Source organism: Schistocerca piceifrons, chromosome 5 (genome assembly GCF_021461385.2).
Source record: "Schistocerca piceifrons isolate TAMUIC-IGC-003096 chromosome 5, iqSchPice1.1, whole genome shotgun sequence".
NCBI classification, from domain to species: domain Eukaryota; kingdom Metazoa; phylum Arthropoda; class Insecta; order Orthoptera; family Acrididae; genus Schistocerca; species Schistocerca piceifrons.
In genome coordinates this window covers 353683997-353706708 of record NC_060142.1, presented here as the reverse complement: position 1 = coordinate 353706708, position 22712 = coordinate 353683997, and the positions used below count along the sequence as shown (strand labels likewise).

Below are 22712 nucleotides of genomic sequence, written 5' to 3'. Positions count from 1 at the left end.
CTGACTAAATCAGCGTGATGACTCTTTCTTCACAAGATATCATTGAAATTTACAGATTTCTCCTGGGTTAGATTCCATATTCCCCTGAATCATTCGTTGTTGTATGTGATGGCAAGTTTCACTCAACTAGTTTCTATGGCCATAAATGAAATTTTTTACATTGTCACATCACTTATTAATGATTATTCCAAGTTCAGCGAGGATTTACTTTTATCTACAATTTTCAATTTTCATGTTTTAAGCATTTGCAGCCTTTGCAAATTCATTCTTTACCATCAGCTGTCACCAACCTATGCTACGTCACACCATCAAGCCATAACCCTAAGTACATGAGAAATCCTCACAGAAACAAGCTTTAATCCATTTCACTGGAACATAATATCAACAGATTTTCAAAGTATAGTACATCATGTTTCAAGTCAGATGTTCTTCAGAATCATTGTTAACACATTGCATTTGGCTCGTGTAGATTTACGCGGTTCCACGTCCAACTGCTGTCAAAGGATCACGTAAACTTACATTTTTTGTTCTGCGTGCGCTTTCTGAGACCTGTTACTCATGTCAGTAACTACTTCAATTTAACAAAAGGTTATATATGAACTGGGTGATTCAGTGCAGTGAACACCACCATGAACTTATTTTTATCTTTTGTTTTATCACCAACAATAAGTACTGCGAAATAGTCAGTACTATAGCTGCTGCCTTGTGCGGTAATCGCAAAAATAGTTGATGGAAAGTGAGATCCTTTCTGAACTGTTTGAGGACGATTGTTCTGACATTCCAAGTGACTCAGCTGATGTCGCCGATAGTGGTAGCACAAATGAAGAAGAAAACAACACGTCTACAATCAACCTAAGTGACATAATTGTCAATGAGTTACATGATGAAGCTTCTGCCAGTGAAAGTTGGCTGTAGAAGGAGGACAAGATCATTATTTTAGAAACATTTAGAGGAATTCCAGGTGTAAAAACCCTTCCCAGTGAGACCAATAGTGTTATAAGCACCGTGGAATTATTTCTAGGGGACGAGTGTTGAATCAGATGTCGACACAGTCAAACTTGTTATTATGAACAAAACAAAATCCATTTCAAAAAATTTCCCAAGTCTCCCAAATTTATGAATATCACTGCTTTTGAACTGAAAAATTTTTGCATGATTATCTCAATGGAGGAAATCATACGGAAACCAAAATGTACTGTGATGCACAATACATTTATGAAAGGCGTGGACAGAGCTGATCAATATCTTTCGTATTTTGGGATAATGCGAAAAACCAATAAATGAACAAAGAAAGTAGTTTTGTTTCTAATAAATTGATCTTTGTTTAACGCATACAAGTCTACAGAAATCTAAATCCAGATATACCAAAAAAAAACATAAAATGCTTCTACAAGAAGTTGCAATGGCCTGGACAAGAGATCAACAAGTTGGCGCCGCAACTATGGAGGAAATTGAAGATATCCAACCTACAAAATGAGCACCTGCTAAGGCTCCACTGGTCGATTGTAAAGGAAAATGAAAGAACATACTATTCAGACAATAACGGGAATGGGAAGAAAGAAATATCCATCTCGATCTCAAAGAGTTCGCACATCGCATCGTAAAAGAAATGAAACAAGATACTACTGCCAGTTTTGTGAAGTACCGTTACACAAAGGTATGTGTTTCCAGAGATATCACACCCTTCAAGATTATTAGAACATCATACAAACATGTCTGCCGAGTTTCATCAGCATCAGACACCAGTAAGTGCAGCTATACTCAAATAAGGAAGGCCCGTGTCTTTCCTTGTTATCCCCATAAACTGCAACAATAACTAGCCGATATGCAGTGTGTTAACTTGAAGCATGAAATCAAAAGAACATCAGCAAAGTCCTATTTTCACTGCACTTAGGAAAAAAAGAACCAACGCCTGAATACTCATTGCTGACCTTCATAGAATTGTATTTACATTTTTTTAGAAAACATTTTTCTAGAAAACTGAAAACCCCAACTTTGCACTTGTTCAAATGAGAAATTTTAACGACATCATATTTGCTTTTATATGTTACTGTTTTTGTTTCACTATTGCAATTTTAGCATCTGTTCCATTTTCAAGCATGAGATTTGAATGGTGCTTCGTGTCATGTCATTTTGTTATAGGACTGTATTACTTTTGATTGTAATATAGTCATTGGCTGTTACTAATGACATTCAAAGGTTTGTTATTGACAATCAGCAACAAATTTGTTAATATTAACAACAGATTTGTTACTGACATGTCAATACCATTCTGACATGTCAACAACAAATAAGTCAATAACAAATCTACTAATGTCGTTAATAACAACCAATGATTATATTACAATCAAAAGTAATACAGTCCTGAAACTACACATTTTAACCTATTTAGATGACAAACTATAGCATCAAATCTTGTGCTTGAAAATGGCATAAATGTAGAAATTGAAAAAGTGAAATAAAAACAGTAACAGCTAAAAACAAATGTGATGTCATTTAACAAATTTACAGATATATGATAAATTATTATGCACAAATTACACTCCATCACACCCACAATTGTGCAATGGGAAATGAACCCTGAGCCCAACAACCCAGAGTCTTTCAGACTCCCCTCAGATTTCCTGGACTTTTTCAATAAATTCAATGTCCATCAGAATTCTATATTTTCCATATCTTGCAGACAATTTACTACTCTGCAAATACTATTGGATTCTCTCTACTGTTTGTTAACATTATTTGGCATTTTTCCTCATTTACAGAAAGCTGCCATTTACTACAAGGGGAACTTCAATCAGTGTCACTTTTAACTTCTATATGCGCTTTCAACAATGATATTTCATGATATAAAAAAATTTCAGTGACATCTCTCTGTATAACTGAGGATATGAGTGGTCTTATGAAGATTTCATGAGGTATACAAAACACTATCTTTGTTTATTCCACCATTTTTTGGTGTGTATCTTGGTCATAATGTGTCAGAAGTTAGTTAATAACCTCTCTTGACCCCGAATGGAAGGCTCAAAGCCAAAATATCAAAGAGGAGAGTAATAATGCCTTGGATGCATGTCCAAAAAATGATTTAACGTTATATCCTCAGGGAAAATTTGAAGAATAACCACATTTGTTTTTACTGAACACTTATTGTGTTGAAGTTCTTGCATGACAATAATCTCACTGTTAAGTCAAATAGATTGGGTGATCCTCATGCACTCATATTTTTTATCATCATTCGACATAGTGGTATCCAGTCAAATGCCTTCCGAGGATCTGCATAGCTCTTATCACGAGAATAAATTGTTTTTCACATGCTCAATGCTTGTTCTTGGAGTGTATCAACTCTTTTTGAAGATTTTCTAGGAATGTCAGTTGATGTAAACACAGAGTATGTTCCAGGAAGCTAAGGCGCACATGTAATATTGTGCCTTTCATTTTCTTCCTTTTGTAAAGGGACAGGGCCCATACCTTCCAGTGACTGTAAAGAATCATGATTTTTTTAAAGGAGATGAGAAGAACTTTGTGGTAGTACTTGTAAAGGAAACATCTTGGCTTCGAGCTCAGGGAAAGCTTGTGAACTCACATTTTGCAAGGTCATGTCCCAGAATTTTACTATCACTACTTGTATAGAAGTCTAGAGTCTTTCTTTGTACAGTTCCATTCATTCATTTACCGTGTTCCATCAATAAGGAGAACCATCACAGCTAGAATGTTCAACAAGTCCAACCATGCATTCACATAAGCCAAGGATATCGTAGTAATCTGTGTATAGTGTTACATCTACATAGATACTCTGCAAGCCACAGTACGGTGCATGGTGGAGGGCACCCTGTACCACTGCTTGTCATTTCCTTTCCTGATCCACTCACAAACAGAGTGAGGGAAAAATGACTATCTGTACGCCTCTGTATGAGCCCTAATTTCTCATATGTTACCTTTGTGATCCTTGGCACAATGTATGTTGGCAGCAGTAGTTAAAATAAACTAATCACTATATTGCTTAATGTTAATCACACATCTGCCACCACAATTTAATCAAGTGAGTTAGTAAGAAAGCTTCTACTTTGAAATAAACTGCTCTCTCCTCTGTTTTACTGTATAGCTAATTGCTATTAGCAGATTAATATTTACTTGACTGTAGTGGCATTTTCTAAAGGAAATATTTTCTTGCTTTAAATATTTAGTCCTATTGGCAGTACATTACTATTTGTCAACAGCTTTATAACAAACATTAGTACTTGTCATGTAGTTAACAGAACTTTCCAATCCTGAATATAGATATTTAGGTAATACATACAAAGAGAGGCTAATGAGATTGGTATTTAATTTTCTTTTGAAATGGTAGGGATTACAAATTTCTTTCTCTATGTTAGATGGGAGATTGTTGAATATCTTACCACCAGAGTATATAACTTCACTCTGAATCCAAGACATGGAGGCACGGCCTACATGAAAACTGATTTTGTGTCTTGCATTGTGAATGTGTACATCACAGTTCAGGTGAAACTGATTTTTAATATCAGAAACAACAACCATTAAGGAGTAAATGTATTTGGAAGTGCGTGTAAGAATTTAAAGATCATTAAAAAGGCTTCGTCAATGTGTAAGGTCATCTACTTTACACAATATACCTATACTGCTTCTGCTTAATAAACACTTTTGGTGGACATCTCCACAATATAATTCCATAAAAATATATGGAATGAAAATGTATCAAATAAACCAACACTCTAATGTTTGGGTCAACAAAACGACAGATGCTTCAAAGGAATTATACAATATGTTTCATTCAGTGTTCAACTATTAATATCTGTTCCTAGTGCTAACTGGTTATTACGATTTGTTTGAAAACACACAATGTGGCTCTTTGTCAGATTAAGACTTAAACTGTTGGCTGTGAACTGCTTGTGTCTTCAGCTATCCCCTGGACTGTCTCTACTCAGGCTGAGTTTGGATCCTGGATACACTTGCTTGTGTCATTATCAGAAAACATTACAATTTTGGAAATGCCCTTCAAAGTCAGTGGAGGAACATTTATGTAGGGAATGGACCCAGACTTCATTACATTCTACAGGTTAAGTCCCCCATCCAGCACTTAATTTCATGCCTGAGATATCCCTTTGCTTTATGTTATAGAGGTAAGACAGTATCCATGCAACAGGGATGGCATTAATGCCACAACACTTTAGGTTTTTAAGTAAAATTTTGTGATGCACGCAATCAAATGCTTTGATAAGGTCACAGAATTTACCAACAGGATATCTTTTCTTTTTTATCTCTGCTAGTACTTCATTTGTGACATCTTGTATTGCTTTCTCTGTGGAGAATCATATACAAAATCCACTCTTTCCAAGTTCCATTTGTTCCAGTTATAAATGTATTTGTATTTAATTAAGTGTCAAGTACGGTTGGTAGCACTTACTACTAAGATAATTATCTCCATGTGCTAATAAATATCTTCATGTATTATGCCCAACTGCTTTTGGAACAGTGAATAACTGAGAATAGAGGTTCAGTGCAAAACAGTTAATCTGCAAGCTACAAATTAATCCGTAAAATATTACATTTAACAATATTCAGTTGAATGAGTCAGTATTCTACCTTACCCACTTTCTCAAACAATTTTGGAAAATCTAGGAGTAATACAGGTCTGTCAAAAAAAAACACACACACACACGCGCACACACACACACACACACACACACACACACACAGTGCAGTACAGATCTCCAGTAATTAATGTTTTATATGTAAATGACATACTTAACTATATTAAATTTCACTTTTGCACAAAAAACTATACTTCACTGTTAAATTAGAGTCAAATTTAAGACGAACTTTGGCAGTATGAGCCCACTTATCAGTATGATATTGTGCCCCTCTGGCCTGGAGGTATGCCCTAATTCAGCTGGGAAGTGTCTCATAAGGCCATTGTATCCTTTTCTGAGGCAAGTTTTCCCACAACTGGATTCTGATATCCCATACACAGTTAATGGGACAGAGTTGATATCTGAATTGGTATCAAATGTTCCATCAGGAACAGAATTAAGATCTTGCTGGCAAAGTGATTACTTCAAATCCACAAAGACAGTTCATAGACACGTGTCATGTTAGGATGAGCATTGGCCTGTTGATAAATGGCATCACAATATCATTGCATGAGAAGCAACACATGATGGTGCACGATATCGATGACATACCATGGTGCCATCTAAGTCCCCTCAGTAGCTACCAGTTCTGAAATCATATGCAAAGTTTGCCCACACCATGATGCCACGAGTAACACAGCTGTGCCTCTCGAAAATGTTGGAAGAATGGGGACCTCTTACTAGGTCACTGTCATACTTGTCACCAATGGTCATCCCAGGTAGCGGAACAGTAGTTCATCCTGAACACAATGAGGCGTCATTTATCAGCAGTCCACAATTCCTGGCCACGGCACCACTCCAAAAGCAACTGCTGATGTCATGATGTTAATGTCAGCCAGTCCATGGGACAGTTATTCCATAGCCTAGCAGCTGCAAGTCTCAAAAATGGAGACCTACAATGAGGGCCTTTTCAAACTGTGTTATATGCTGATAACACTGTCTCACCCAAGTATGGGACATCTCTGTGCCCTTCATAGTGATGATTCCACATATAATGCTGTTCACATTCCACATGTATCAAACCAGGCCTGCTAACAACACTAAACATTGAGGTGCAATATAAAAATCACTTTAGAAAAAGTAATACATTACTCCCCCCCCCTCTAACCAATGACGCATGGTCGTGCCTTTGGTCAAGCATCTTATTCTCTTATTAAGTAAGTGTTTGGCTATGAGCCACACATTGTGCAAGAAATTTTTCGTTTCTTTTGTGCATGTCATGAAAGTGAGAGTGGACATAGCATATCTGCAAGGCAGGGTGAGGGACCTCTGTATCCCTACTCTTGGAGACACCTGCTGCCTGTAGCGGTTATTCCATGATAATGCTCCCACCTACAAGATTTGCTGCAGACCACAGAACCATCCTAGAAGAAAGTGATGCTTGACGAAGAGACCTGTTCTCAAGTTACACAGTTAATATAAATAAAGAACGACAACCACAAAACTTTTACGTAGTCCTCCTCCTTACCACACCTGAACAACTGTAGGCACATTAAATCCCATTCTAGCACCCTTTGAAGCAGGGGTCTGTGCCAGATAATGAGAAGATTAAATTGAGACAAGGAAATAAGTTTGTTTTAAAACAAAAATAAGGTATCAAAGAAGAAAAGTTTCGATGTAACACAATGTCGTCATTTCTAGCAGTGTAGGTAACAACTTGGATTTGTGACAGTGTATAAACAGTTATTTGTGCTGAAACTAAACAAATTCTACAAACAGTACATTTGTTGGAGAAATTGCTGAATCCCTCCACAGTGACTCCATTAAAGGAGCAAATACTAACACCACTAGTGGGAAGAACATCACCCACAACAGGTTTGAGTAATTAAAGTTCTCTCTCTCTGTTGCTGTTGTTTCCCAAAATTAGAACCTTGTGATCGTGCACTGATTTTGTAAGCGCATGCCAGTAATAAAAAGAAGCACTGAGATAAATGCCCTGGTATGTCTGAAGAACTTGAGTAAGAGTATAGATGATGTAAAGCTCAAATATCAATTATCAAAACTTGAATTTCCTGCATTAGCAACTTAAAAACCAAATTTTCTACTAGCATGAGCACTACTGTCGAGACAAATGTGAGTTTAGAAAGCATTTATTAAGGAATCTTGTAGTGCCTCAAGAATTTTGGAGAAAATTCTAGACACACTCATATTTTCACCCTCTCGAACACACGTTATTTTAGAGATAAGGGTGGTAAAGTAGAACTATGTCTACTGCCCCACAATTGAACATTTGAAGGTTGTTGGAAGAAGAGACTTATTCATTCTCTCACTTACTCCAGTAAAGCACAGAGTTATCGTGTTAAACTTTTGAGTTAATTATAGACAGTATTTATAGAAAAATGATCATGATAGTTCGTTCGCGAACTCACGAAAAATGATTCCAGTATGTGAAAACTGTACTTGTTCATTCATTCATGTACTCTCACGTAAGGTCCTAATGTGTGCCTTGCCATAATAATGAACTATTTTTCTGGAATTTACTAGAGGTTATTGCGCCAACTCATTTATATAATTGATTAATTGTGTTTCTAAACCTCGAGAGAAGAGTACGATATATCGAGAAACAAGTGTAATATAGCATTAATCAACGGTATGCTCATATTGAAGTTTGTATACATCATCATCCAATTATGGAAATAAGAAGATATTATTTTTAACCACCAGAACGTGGTGACCAAAGTGAGCAGGACATGAAAAGGAGGATTTTTTTTTTTTAAGAAGATTGAGGTAAGAAAAAGTTGAGAGTTGCCATAGCAACCCATAACAACAAAATGAAGAAATTGGTCAGCAAGATCCGATCATTAAGATTTGGGTGTGGGGAGAATAATTCTCACACATGCAGTAACCATCCGATGCAGAAACCAGCCGACGCCGATGCAGTAATCAGCTGACACTATTGTTGCTGGTTGCCACCTGAGTTCCTGACTTAGCGCCCGCCGATGCCAACGCTGCAACTAATGTGTGACACTGGCAGCGCCCGTGTAGTTCACCGGTGCCATTCTTACACCTCACTGACGCAGCCTAAAATCGTATGCCGGGTGAGCTTAAAATAATAACTATTTCAATGTGAACAAATGTGGTTATTATTTATAGATGTGATTGTTTTTCTTTAATGCTGACAGGAGCTAGAAGCAAGATGAGTAAGAAACAAGAGCAACAATTAGTAGAACCGGTCACGGCTGCCAGAGCGACTAGGGAAACGGCAGACTAGTCGGAATCAGTAAATTTAATTAAAGCACAAAATGCTTCTTTGAAAGATGAACTGAGTCTGAATTTAAGCCTTAAGTTAGATTCAGTGAATACCCAACTAAATAGTAAATTAGATCCTCAGAGTGAAAGTTTAAGTCTGTTAAGAACAGAATTTGATACTCTGAACAATAAAGTCGAGAATCTGAAAGTAGATTTAAAGAGTGAACTACCCAGTTCTTTAAATACTCATGTTAATCAATTATTTACTGAATTTAACCAAAGACAGGAGGAGCAATTACAGAATTTGACCAATAAACTAGAATTTGACATCAAAGACAAGTGTAGTAGTGTAGAGTCAGAGTTTAATGAAAAATTAGGATCATTTCAAAATGTGTGTAACGTTACATTCAACGCAGTGAAACAAAGGTTACATACTTTAAATGATTCCATTGAACGACAAGACAAACTGTTCCCTATTGTCCAATCGCAAATTGCGGGGGTCAAAACTCATGTAGATGCAGTAGAGAGAGATTTTAAGGAAAAACTAGCAACCTCAGGCACTATAAATATAAGCGGTCTGGAGGAACAAGTAGTGGAATTAATCAACCGGAAAGTGGCCGAGAGGGTAAACAGATAACGTTCCACCATGTTTAGCATCGGAACTTGTTGATGCTAAGACCATTGGAACTTGTTGATGCTAACAAAGTTGTAGACAATACGTAGAAAGAATTCAAACTTGTCCAGGACGGATTACAACATAAAATAATTTTTCCTAATGTGGTGTTATGTAGTAAAGGGGTGATTGTTTCATTGTGGGGAGACCTTCACATAAAATTTAATGAAAAGTACTGGTATGCACTTGCTTAAGTGAGGTTATCAGATCCATGGGATCTGGGCGGAGTCACATCTGTTCCCCTGGGACGTTAACAATCTGTGTTAATGGGTGGAGTGACGACCATCAGATCTCGAGTTGGGTTTGGTGTTACTTCCTTAAACTCGTTTTCCCACACTGGATTCTCTTCAAGTCTTATACTATCCTTTATTCTGTTCTCATCCTATTATACTGTCATAAACTTCAGTACTTGTCTTAACGGAGTGAACAATCAGGCGTTGCAGCACATCACTGATATCTAGGTCATACTCATTCTTGTGGAGGTAGCTGGAAGTGGTCTTGTCATTATACTTAGTCTTACTTGATTTACGGGTGCTATAATTCCCCGCTGTATATTCACTGTGCTGAACTGGGTTATTACAACGAGTCAAGACTGAAGCATTAGGTAATATATCATAATATATGAACTGGCAGCATGCTCTGCTCTAGTCTCGATGTAAAAGTGATGTGTGTGATATGATACGGGGTGTGATGATATAATACATAATAAGGTATGATATATAATTTCTATTTATGATGATATGACACACAATATGATATGATATATGATTTCTATTTACAATGATACGATACATAATATATAGAATAATTTATACCTTTTGCAAAATGTGATATGAATGGGGAGGGTTTGTATCGATTTTGAAAGGGAGTGGGTAGTGTAGGAACAGAAGGTTAACACACACACACACACACACACACACACACACACACACACACACACACACACACACACACACCCTACATCTTTCACACAACCCTCGCAGACAAGTGTAAATGATTCTTCACTATTTGCCATTCCGTAGGAGTTGCTAAGATTTTTTCCAGGGACTTCAAAGGTGAAGGTGAGAATGTCCGTTCTGCAGGAGGCGTTTAACATCATACCTCCTCCGGCTTCTCACTCAAGTACCAGTGAAGTGGGGATTCTGGGGAAGGTGGAAGAGAAGGGTTGCCTGGCTTTGGGGCTATCTTCTTTCTTTTCTTTGATCTTAGCAACCATTTCTAATTTTTCCTTTCTTACTTCTCTTTGACTACCAGTCTATCTTTCCCTCTGTCCATATGCACACACTTCTATCGCTTTAAGTCCTTCTCAATTTCCAGTGGTTTTCTATAACCTTCAATTTATTTTACATAAGCCGGCCAAAGAATCAAGCTACACGACTACCCATGCGCATACACACAGTGAAATACAAATTTGCAAACAGGGGGAATACAGTTTAAGGTAATGCAGAACTGCCATGTGTTGGAGGGATAAATTTGTGCACATAGTGATAGGTAAGCGCACATGGTCATGTGAGTTGACGGTTCCACATTACATAAAGGTATGTACAGAGGAGTATTCATGGTCTGTACAGGGATTTTGATATAGGTAAGAGCTGAGAGTATTTATGGTTATGACAACAATATTATATCATGATAGATGTACACTGGTTACAGAGTATAAGGAGAAACATCTTGTGGTTCATTACGCTACAGTGTATACTTAAATGGTCAGAATTGGTGTAAGTTTAACGACTATTCTGACGAATTGTAGGATAATGGGAGATAAGCAGTGTGTGTGTGTGTGTGTGTGTGTGTGTGTGTGTGTGTGTGTGTGTGTGTGTGTGTAAAAGTACGGTGTCTATTGGAAAGTTAGGACTGGAAGAGAAATGGAAGACTCAAAAAGGGTTAAAGGAGGTATTGCGAAGCGAGTGTTATGGATAAAGCAGGATAAATTCGGGCAATGGACGAGGAAGCCTACTCATGAATAATAAGGAGGGCGCACCCAGAGTTGACTGGATGGATAAGGGCAGGTAGGCAGACCTAAGGAAGGCTGACCTATACTGTGCGGGCAGGGGCACCAAACAGGGGATCGACCTGTAACATAGTGTTTGTTTAAAGGGTCGTACCTACCAAAACGGAAGGATGTAGTGCATTCATTCATAGTGTCTACCATTACCATGACAAAAGTCACACAATTTGTAGAGATTATTCTGGCAAGTTTGAATTCTTGTTCCCACTTACAGTGTTATGTTTGTATGAAGATACATGTGTTGAGAAGAACATCTTTATTTACACAGGGTTCCTCCACATTGTAATAAATAGTGAATAAATCCATACTCAGAGAAAGTAGTATGAGAAGTAAGGGCAAATAGCAACATACACTTGGATAACGAACACTCAGAGTTTACGACTGGAAAGGGAACAGAGAGATCCTTGTCCTTACATAGTTTAAATTAATCCAAAGGTACATGATGTATTAAGTAATCAAGTGTTAAAAGGAAAACTGTTATAACCATGAAGTAATGTTATATAAATACAATAATACTTTAAATAATGAACATGTAAAAAATATCATGTGTTCGAGCTAAGGAGGGGGATATGTAGTGCCTCAAGAATTTCGGAGAAAACTCTATAGACATTCGCATTTTCACCTTCTCGAACACAGATTGTTTTAGAGATAAGGGTGGTAAAGTAGAACTATGTCTACTGCCCCACAATTATGTATGTACAGGAAGGACGTGTATCAGACGGGTGATTGGTGCAAGCAGATAGTCAACGAACCCGCCTGAGAAGTTTCAAGTATCATCCATGGAGTAAACGTATCGTACTCTGTGAAATTAAAAAACATTTTTGGTATAAACATTTGAAGGTTGTTGAAAGAAGGGACTTTTATTCATTCTCTCGCTAACTGCCGTAAAGTCGGGACTGTTGTCTTGTTAAGCTTGGAGAGATTTATAAATTGTATGTATTGAAAGATGATTGTAATAGGTGTCTGTCGGTCTGGAAGGTGTCGATCTTACGAGAAATGTTTAGTGTATGAAAACTGCTGCGTATTATGAAAATACAGTGTTCAAAGCAATCTCGAGTGTATCGAGTTATTTTAAAGTATAGATAATTCCTCCAGAGTAGCATCTATTCTTCAGAGAAGAAGCTGAGCAGAATATCACCGCCTGTTATCCTGAGACAAGATCGGCGAAGCAGCTCCAAGTAAGTTCGACAGCCAAAAGGGGAGTTTGAGTCTTGCACATAAGTACCACACTGCCACCCTTATCTCCAGAAACCGCCACAATCTCAACATGAGAAAAACAGAGGTTAATGTTAAGACTGCAGCATCGCAAACTGCAATAAATTCATTAGCTGGGTTACAAACATAGGAAACAAACAGTGATACAGGAGGTCAACTAACAATTTCATGGGGTAAATAATGGTGTAAAAGAAACGTAAGGATTTATGGAATAAGATTTTAAAATGGTAAAGCAACCAACCTCAAATGCACAATAGAGGTTAACTGCATTAGAGCAAACCACAGATTCGGATGCAACGATTATTCCCAGCTCCACCTCTGCTAGACTGGAGGATCGAGTAGCTGACTTAATGGATCAAAAGATACACAAGAAAATCGAATCAACTGTCAGTACACCACAGTATGAGGCACTATCAGGCAGGTATGGAGAGGTATTCCAGAAAACCTGGCATGAGCTCAAGAGAAAAAAAAGAGGAGGTTAATAAACAGCAACTAGTGGGAAGTAGTAGAATGTCAGCAGAGCTAATTGGGAATTTCAACCAGGAAATGAAACATGTTTTTCCAAGCAATTTCCAAAGATAAAACCAGAGGGAGAAGTACAGCTGGCATATTTTTTGAGGGTATTTTCTAGCTCATTGCCTAAATGTTGCGACAATTCAAGAAAAATAGGTTTCACACATAGTTACCTCAAAGTGGATCATTTCCTGGGAAGATTTCCAGGAGAAATTTAAGAGAAAATACTCATCATTCAGTACACAAGAACATTAGCTTTAGAGTTACTCAGTCCCAAATGTTATACCAACACCTGGGGTAATTACAAAAAACACACAGAATGGCATCTCACAAATCTAAATATGTAGAACAGGGCCGCACAAACACGGAAAACTGCACGCGTGCAAAGCGAGGTGCAGCGAGTGCCTGCACAGTGCATCGGTTCAACTCTGCATACTTCGCCTCAACTCAGCTTGCCAGGTGAGGCCGACGCTGTGCGCTGCCGAATGCGCTGCTAGACGGCAGGACACTGTTACAGGGGCGGATATTTTACCAGGTGTTGAAATGGCAGCTGAAGGAATAGGACTCCCTTGGGAAAAGCTGTTTTGTGTAACCACACACGGGGCACCAGCGATGTGCGGTAAAGCAAAAGGGTTTATTGGCCTACTGCGGAAAAAAACTTAACATGCCGAATTTACCTTCCGTTCATTGTTTTGCACACCACGAGGCTCTTTGTGCAAAAGTTATCGGTCTTCAAGATGTGATGAAGGTAGTGGTGCGTATCGTGAACTACATTCGTTCTCATGGACTCACTCATCGTCAATTCAAAGAATTTTTGATTTCCTTTGAAGAGAAGTATCCAGATATTCCCTACCACACTGAGGTGCGCTGACTGAGCAAAGGGAAAGTGATTTCCCAAATTTTTCGACTACGCCACACTGTGGCTCAGTTTTTGGAGAGCAAAGGACGTCCGGAGCCCCTTCTTCATGACTTTGAATGGGTAGCTGATTTAGGATTTTTAGCAGACATTATGCCTCTCCTAAATGATTTAAGTCTGAAACTCCAAAAAGAAAACAATCTCATCAACGATATGATCAGCAAAATAAACGCTTTCCAGTATAAACTGAAGCTCCTCAAAAACAACCTTTCAGATAAAAATACGCAACACTTTCCTGAACTAGGTAAGCGAGATATAAATTGTGCCTTTGTTAAAACAGCCTGATTTTTATAACCGCTCTAATCAAAATGGTACTATGTTTTTGTTTGACAGCATCTGTGCAAGAAGGAGCACGTTTTGAAAAATACATCGAGGTGCAACAATCTCTTGAAAATGCGTTTAACGACCGATTCCAAGTAATGTGCTGGTATATGACATACAGCTAAATAAAGGAGATTGTGTTACCTATGCAAGTGTAACATTACATTAAAACCAATAGTACACATTACATGTTTATTAAAATATATTGCATTTTAGTACTTCGAAACAACGGCTTACATTACTTGCATTTATTAACATTGGCTTTGTTATTGTTTCAGGAAATTACCTACCTGCAGCCAATTCTCTATGTTTTTGTGAAACCTTTTTCGATGGATATTGAAAGTGCGCATTTTGAACTAATTGATTTGCAAAGCGATGTTCACCTAAAGGATGTGTTTTACAATACAAAAGGTTTGCTCCAATTCTACCAGAATTTGCCAAAGGAAGAATTTCCCAAGTTACACAGAGAAGCAGCGAAGATTATTTCTATGTTTGGTTCCACTTGTGTATATGAAAGGTTTTTTTCTGTTTTGTCTTGTACAAAAACTAGATTACGTGCGAGTATTTCTAATTGCTATTTAAAAAATTCTCTCAGAATTTCTGTCAGCCAATCTCTTGTTCCAGATCTTAGTAGCATAATTGCAAATAAAATAAAGAGCACATAGGAAGATACATTTGTGTTGAAACCAAATTTAAAATTGTTACCATTACAGTTATTATATAAAACTCTTTTGTGCTGGTACACCAAACTAAGCTCTCCACATAGCGTACATTAGTATTTGGCAATGACGAAGACAACAGGGTAAAAGCTTTGAAACAGGTCGAGACAGATGGCGCGAGCGACACAAGCTAAGGAAGTGAGAGGCAGCGCAGTTGCGCAAATGCGAGGAGTGGGGGGGGGGGGGGGGGTGTCTGCACTGTCGTCAACATAGCGCAGCCGTCTTCTGCACTCTGCACTGTGCGATGCACCGGTGTATGCACCTTGTGCGGCCCTGATGTAGAAGCTCCTTAAAAGAAAATCATTTAAAGCTTTAGTGCAGAGATTGCCTTACCATATGAGAAGGGAAATTTAGTATCAGCAATGGATGAATGATCTTTTGGGGTTTCTTGAAGGTTTAGCTACACTAAATAAAGAATGCACTGACTATACACAAAACAAAAATCAACAGGGGAATAACAATGAGGAAAACTGTTATCCATCCAAATTCCATAGGATAAAAGAAATATAAGTTCCGTAAAATTAACAGGCCAAACACCGGTCAGGGAGATGCCTAGGAATTTATCAAGTGAATAATCACACTATGATGTTAATCACTTTTAGTAAGGTAAATAACATAGACAACCAAGTCTCATCAGACAGATTGTTTTCGAGTTCTTTGCTGCGAAATATCAAATATGCTGGAGCATGAGCCAGGCCCCATGATGCAACAATACAACATAGGCCCACAGGGTTGGATTTGCATGTGAAGTACCTACACAAGAACAGTGATTATAAGAAGAGGAGAATAACAATGAAGAGCACATCGGACTGATTGTCATAGGTGAAATATTTGGAACACAGGTAGACAGTCACCTAGATACATGCACTGCCATCTCGATGATATCCCAGTAATTAGTATCCAAATTTTGACATAAATTTAGTTGCTTTATACTAGCAATGAGCATTGGACAAAATTAGCATGTTTTATGTCTAAAGCATTAAATATAGCATGAAAATTATTCCAGATTTCACTCCTCCTCTAACGGAACACATCTGCAATTGTATACTTTGCATCAATTAATTTTTGTCTTGCATCCTCCACAACTCATGTAGCACAACTTCATTAAAAGGCCATCAGAGCCTGACAATTGGCCATTTTGTTTGTCAGTGCTACTTTACAGCAGCAAGATTATGTATACTTATCTTCTGTACTAAAGTGCACGTCATTTATGTTGGCGGCCGAGTTTAGGTTCGTTCTGCGCATCTGACGTCACAAAACACAGTCAGCCAATGAACAGACGACGACGTTGCCACATCTCGATTGCAGTGCAGAGCATGGACGAGTGTCTTTAGTTTTAGAAACGTTCAGTCATAAATAAAGTAATAGAACGAAAGCAATGTCTTGATAGCAGACATTCTTTTATAGAAAGTTTGGAAAAAGCATTCTTTATACCAATTGCTTCATATTCTATTAATTAATTAAACCAAACAAGCAATAAGACTCCTAATTCAGGCGATAGCAAGGAAAGGTGTTTGTATCACTCTCACGAACCGCTTTTTCGCAATAAAGAACATCGGTGTTTATTTCCTATTGTACTTCGATGAAGCGTGAGTAATTCATACCAACAGTGTTTGTCAGTATTTTGCGTGACTTGTTATACTCCTCATGGCGTTATGTAGTCAGACGAGGTGCGTTAGCGTAACGGTTAAGGTGTTGGGCTGCTACGCGAAAGTTTATGAGTTCAAACCTTGTGTGATGCTTAATATTTTCATTATTTAAAAACAATATCGAAGTGCCTTACTTCACGAATTATATTCGTTTGAATGCATTTTTTTGAAATTTCTAGTGCTTTGTCTCTTCATTAACCCTTTCGCTGCTGCAGACACGTGCTCGCCGCATTCCACGCTGTGTGCGATTTTGTCATCACTGCACTGCTCGCCTGTGCAGACACATGGTGTTCCCACTGCTTTGACACACTTATCATTCGATTTCACAGAAACTATTTGGCCCAAAAATTTGATTTTTACACGTCTTCTTGACTGATACCTTCCCCCCATAAATGACTTAATTTTGTTTCGATATTCAACGCAGTTATTATGCAGCATTAAATGTAGTAAACCATTGCACGAAATTTTGAAGAGTTTGCAGAGGTAGAAGTCCATAGCGTATACTTTCCGTATGGTCGATTTTAGTTGCCACAATGTTGAGAATGAAATGTGGACAAGATACCTAAATTTCATATAAAATTTACTGTATAACAATATCTCATTTAATTTAAGTACGACATAGGTGTCGTATGTAATATTGAGAAATATTCCGTCTTTCGCGACCGTAATAAAAGTATTATTTACAATGGACGCGTTTGGCTTTATTTTAAAGCACTTCAATCAAGGAAAGGTATGGCACATACACAATGGTACTCATGTTCTCTTTCTTGTTTTTGTTCCACAGTCGCAGTTTTACCAATGGTACTGAAATATATTCCTCTTCTGCAACTGTAATAAGGGGCTTATTTAGACCAGACGCGTTTCTCTCCTTTGAAGCATCTTCAGTAGACAGTATTTTGTCTCCTCCACTGCCAAGTCACCTTTCGTAGTTTTGTGCTGCGGTAACACAATATTCAACGTTTGTGTTGGCAGATCAGTGTTTTAGCAAATAAACGATGTTTGTGTGTGCCACAGACAAAAATTATATTTGACGTAGCTCAGAGCACTTCACTGATAGACGGTATATTCAAGTCCTAATGTTTTTGTAAGTCCACAGTTTTGTTTAATGTATTTTGTCTACTTCCTTTTGATTGATTGAAGTGCTTTAAAATAAAGCCAAACGTGCTCAGTGTAAATAAAACTTTTGTTACAGTCGCAAAAGACGGAATATTTCTCAATATTACATACGACACCTATGTGGTACTTAAAAGAGCTATTGTTATACAGTAAATTTTATATGAAATTTAGGTATCTTGTCCACATTTCATTCTCAACATTGTGGCAACTAAAATCGACCATACGGGAAGTATACTCTATGATCTTTTACCTCTGACAAACTCTTCAAAATTTCGTGCAATGGTTTACTATATTTAATGCTGCATAATAACTGCGTTGAACATCGAAACAAAATTAAGTCATTTATGGGGGGAAGGTATCAGTCAAGAAGATGTGTAAAAATCTAATTTTTGGGCCAAATAGTTTTTGTGGAATCGATTGATAAGAGTGTCAAAGCAGTCAGAACACGATGTGTCTGCAAAGGCGAGCAGTGCAGTGACATAATCGCGCACAGCGCGGAATGCAGGGAGCACGTCTTTGTAGCAGCGAAAGGGTTAATGCGGCCGTGATGGCTTTACTTCATGAACTGCGTGCTCCCCCCTAAACGTAAGCTTGCGAACTATGCTATACTATGGTGTTGCTTCTATTGGCGCGTGCGTCGTGTGCAACTGGCAACGCAGCAATCTCCCGCGTCTGGGCGGGCATGCGCGAGCCGCCGAGATAAAAGAATTGAACTATAACAACAAGTCACGACTAACCTCACACACCTGCATGCTTCAGTAAGAGAGAACAAGTCGACAAGTATGAACTGATCACAGAGCCACAGTTCTCAGACTCATCATACTCATGGAACTACGGTGGGAACGAAGCAAGTCTTTTGGCATTGATGTAACAGTGGTGCCTTGATTTATGAAGTATGCAGCCCAGACATTAGACTCATACTTGTTCCATTTCTGAACTCTAGTCAATGGTACAAGAAATAGTTCTAAAGATGGTAACATATGGGATTATGGAATGCAGTCAAAGTGTGTAAAACAACCTGTTGTTGGTGGTAAGTAAACCAGCTGGAGGAGTACACACCTGTTGTTGGGACACCAGGACATTAAATAAACATTACAGCAACTGAAAGAGATCGCTCAGTACGCACTGAGGAACTGTTACAGAAATTTGAACAAGCAAAATTTTTAGCTCCATGGACCAGACGGTTGTTGGCAGGTCCAGTCACAACAATTTCAGACCTTAACACTGCCTTCTTACTTGAAGGGAAGTTGTAACAATTTAGGGTGCTCTCTTCTGGGTTAAATATTTCAGTAGTGGTTTTCATAAGCATACTAGATAAAGCATTAGAGGATGATCTAGCACAAGACTTGATTATTTATGTGGATGATGCATTAATAGCATCCCAAGTGCTGGCAAAAGCACTGTGCCTCTGAAAAGGTCGCATGAACAGGGCATAACAATAAAATTATCCAAGAACATTTTTCGAAAATATGAACTTAAGTTTTCAGGTCACACAATGGGGGTAAAAGGAGTGAATCCTGACCCCAAACGAATAAGAGCAATGGAGGATTGCGCTGACTGCAAAATGTAAATAATTTAACTTCATTCCTATATCTAATCAGATTTTATAGGCAATATATAAAGTGACAATCGATTAATGATCCACATCTTCTATCATCTCTCAAACAGTGAACCAAATGGATATGGAATATGAGAAACTGGAAGTACACTACTGGCCATTAAAATTGCTACACCACGAAGACGACATGCTCCAGACGCAAAATTTAACCGACAGGAAGAAGATGCTGTGATATGCAAATGATTAGCTTTTCAGAGCATTCAAACAAGGTTGGCGCCGGTGGCGACACCTACAATGTGCTCACATGAGGAAAGTTTCCAACTGATTTCTCATACACAAACAGCAGTTGACCGGTGTTGCCTGGTGAAACGTTGTTGTGATGCCTTGTGTAAGGAGGAGAAATGCGTACCTTCATGTTTCCCACTTTGATAAAGGTCAGATTGTAGCCTATCGCGATTGCGGTTTATCGTATCGCGACATTGCTTCTCGCATTGGTCGAGATCTAATGACTGTTAGCAGAATATGGAACCGGTGGGTTCAGGATGGTAATACGGAATTCCATGCTGGATCCCAATAAGCTCGTATCACTAGGAGTCGAGATCACAGGCATCTTATCCGCATGGCTGTAATAGATCGTGCAGCCACGTCTCTATCCCCGAGTCAACAGATGGTGACGTTTGCAGGACAACAACCATCTGCATGAACAGTTCGACGACGTTACCCTTGACGCTGCATCACAGACAGGAGAGCCTGCAATCGTGTATTCAATGACGAACCTGGGTGCACGAATGGCAAAACATCATTTTTTCGGATGAATCCAGGTTCCGTTTACAGCATCATGATGGTCGCATCCATGTTTGGCGACATTGCGGTAAATGCACATTGGAAGTGTGTATTCGTCATTGCCATACTAGGGTATCACCTGGGTTGATGGTATGGGGTGCCATTGGTTACAAGTCTCGGTTACCTCTTGTTCGCATTGACGGCATTTTGAACAGTGGACATTACATTTCAGATGTGTTACAACCCGTGGCTCTACCCTTCATTTGATCCCTGCGAAACCCTACATTTCAGCAGGATAATGCACGACTGCATGTTGCAGGTCCTGTACAGGCCTTTCTGGATACAGAAAATGTTCGACTGCTGCCCTGACCAGCACATTCTCCGGACCTCTCACCAATTGAAAACGTCTGGTCAATGGTGGCCGAGCAACTGGCTCGTCACAATATGCCAGTCACTACTCTTGATGAACTGTGGTATTGTTTTGACGTTGCATGGGCAGCTGTACCTGTACACGCCATCCAAGCTCTGTTTGACTCAATGCCCAGGCGTATCAAGGCCGTTATTATGGCCAGAGCTGGTACTGATTTCTCAGGATCTATGCACCCAAATTGCATGATAATGTAATCACATATCAGTTCTAGTATAATATATTTGTCCAATGAATACCTGTTTATCATCTGCATTTCTTCTTGGTGTAGCAATTTTAATGGCCAGTAGTGTATTTCAAAATATAAAACGAGCTCTAGTAAATGTTCAGATTCTAAAACATCCAAGCAAGAAACAACCATTCAGACTCGCCACTGATGCATCCAAATACAGAATGCATGTGAATTCTTCCAAGGCAAGTGAAATCCAGAGAAAGTTGAGAACAATACAACAGCATTTCCTGGGAGAAATTTGGACAAGTATGAACCCAACTGTGCAGCAACAGCAAAAGAGTTACTAGCCATGGCATGAAGAACACAAAACTTCCAAACTTCAATATGGTTATTTAATTGGATAGATTAAAAAAATCTACTCACCAAGCAGCAGCAGAACACATACATAAAAGACTGTTGTGATTGGCAAGCTTTCTGAGCCAGCGGCTCCTTCTTCAGGCAGAAAGGTTGAAGGGAAAGAAAGAAAGAAAGAAAGAAAGAAAGGTCAAGGAGAAGACTTTCCTTCGCATCCTGTGTGTGTTCTGCCACTGCTTGGTGAGTAAATTTTTTTATCTATCCAATTAAATAATTTGTGATATCAATATAATGGAAGGAAACATTCCACGTGGGAATTTTATCAATAATTGATTGTTTTTGTTGTTATTAGCTTTAATATGGGGCTCACAAGTAGTCATTTACACAGATCACTAAGCCATGGGATTCCTCATGGAAAGCGGGTTTATTACATAGCTACCTAATGAGATGGGTGTTATTTTTGCAAGAGTTTCAGATAGAAATAAGGTACAAAACAGGACCTCAAAAAGAATGCTCTGTCCCAATTACCATTAGGAAAAAACAAAATGACTAGAACTGAGGGGCCTGGTGTGATTTCACAATTAATATTCTGTCTTCCAGTTACACCAACAATGATGTAAGGCACTTAGTTTGAAACATAAAAGATTACCAGCAGTCAGACAGGTATTTTGGAGAAAAGATATTATTGCGTGAGCACGAGGATTTACCCAAAATGCAAAAGCATTCATGGCTAACACAGGGTGGGGTCTAATTTTGACAAGTGAATGAAAAATCATTGCGCTGGAAGTTGAGTACTTCCAAAACCGCAGTTAAGACCTAATTTAGTTTGTGAACAAAGGATATGGTCATTTTGGCATTAGGAAACGCTTTAGGCATGTGACCAATTTTACCATTTAAAGAACATATCTTAGGCACATGTAAATTGTGTCAAAAAGAGGATTTCAACCATATGACCAACAGGCCATATCTAGTAATACCAAAAGCTTTGCAGGACCTAACAGTTGCTATCTATGGGCCATTGGGCCATTACCCATTTACCTTGTTAAGCGTCAAGTAAATAGTTTAGGATAGTTTAGTTGCTGACAAAATTGAGTTGCCACAACATCCTTCGTCTAAGTGTGTGTGTGTGTGTGTGTGTGTGTGTGTGTGTGTGTTTTAAAGGAGAGAGGGAGAGAGAGAGAGAGAGAGAGAGAGAGAGAGAGAGAGAGAGAGAGAGAGAGAGAGAGCAGGGTGTGGGGTGGGGGGTGTTAAGTGAAGAGTATTGGTCCTTTGGGCACAGAATCTCATTTTCTTAGTACGTAAGTGTTCAGTTTTGAGCCACACAGTGTGCACGGAATTGTTCTTTTCTTTTCATGCATCATGACAGCAAGTGGCGATGGACATCTGTTTCCCTGCAATTGGAGGCATCTGTTGGTTGTAGCAGTTATTCCATGATAATGCCGTCTCATCTAGGA

The 22712-nt window shown here is 38.6% G+C and overlaps 1 protein-coding gene across 1 annotated transcript in view; it reads right to left on the bottom strand.

The window, feature by feature from the left end:
- Positions 1-22712, bottom strand: part of LOC124798417 (HEAT repeat-containing protein 1) — a 286351-nt gene that overhangs the window by 60517 nt on the left and 203122 nt on the right. The window lies entirely within an intron of this gene.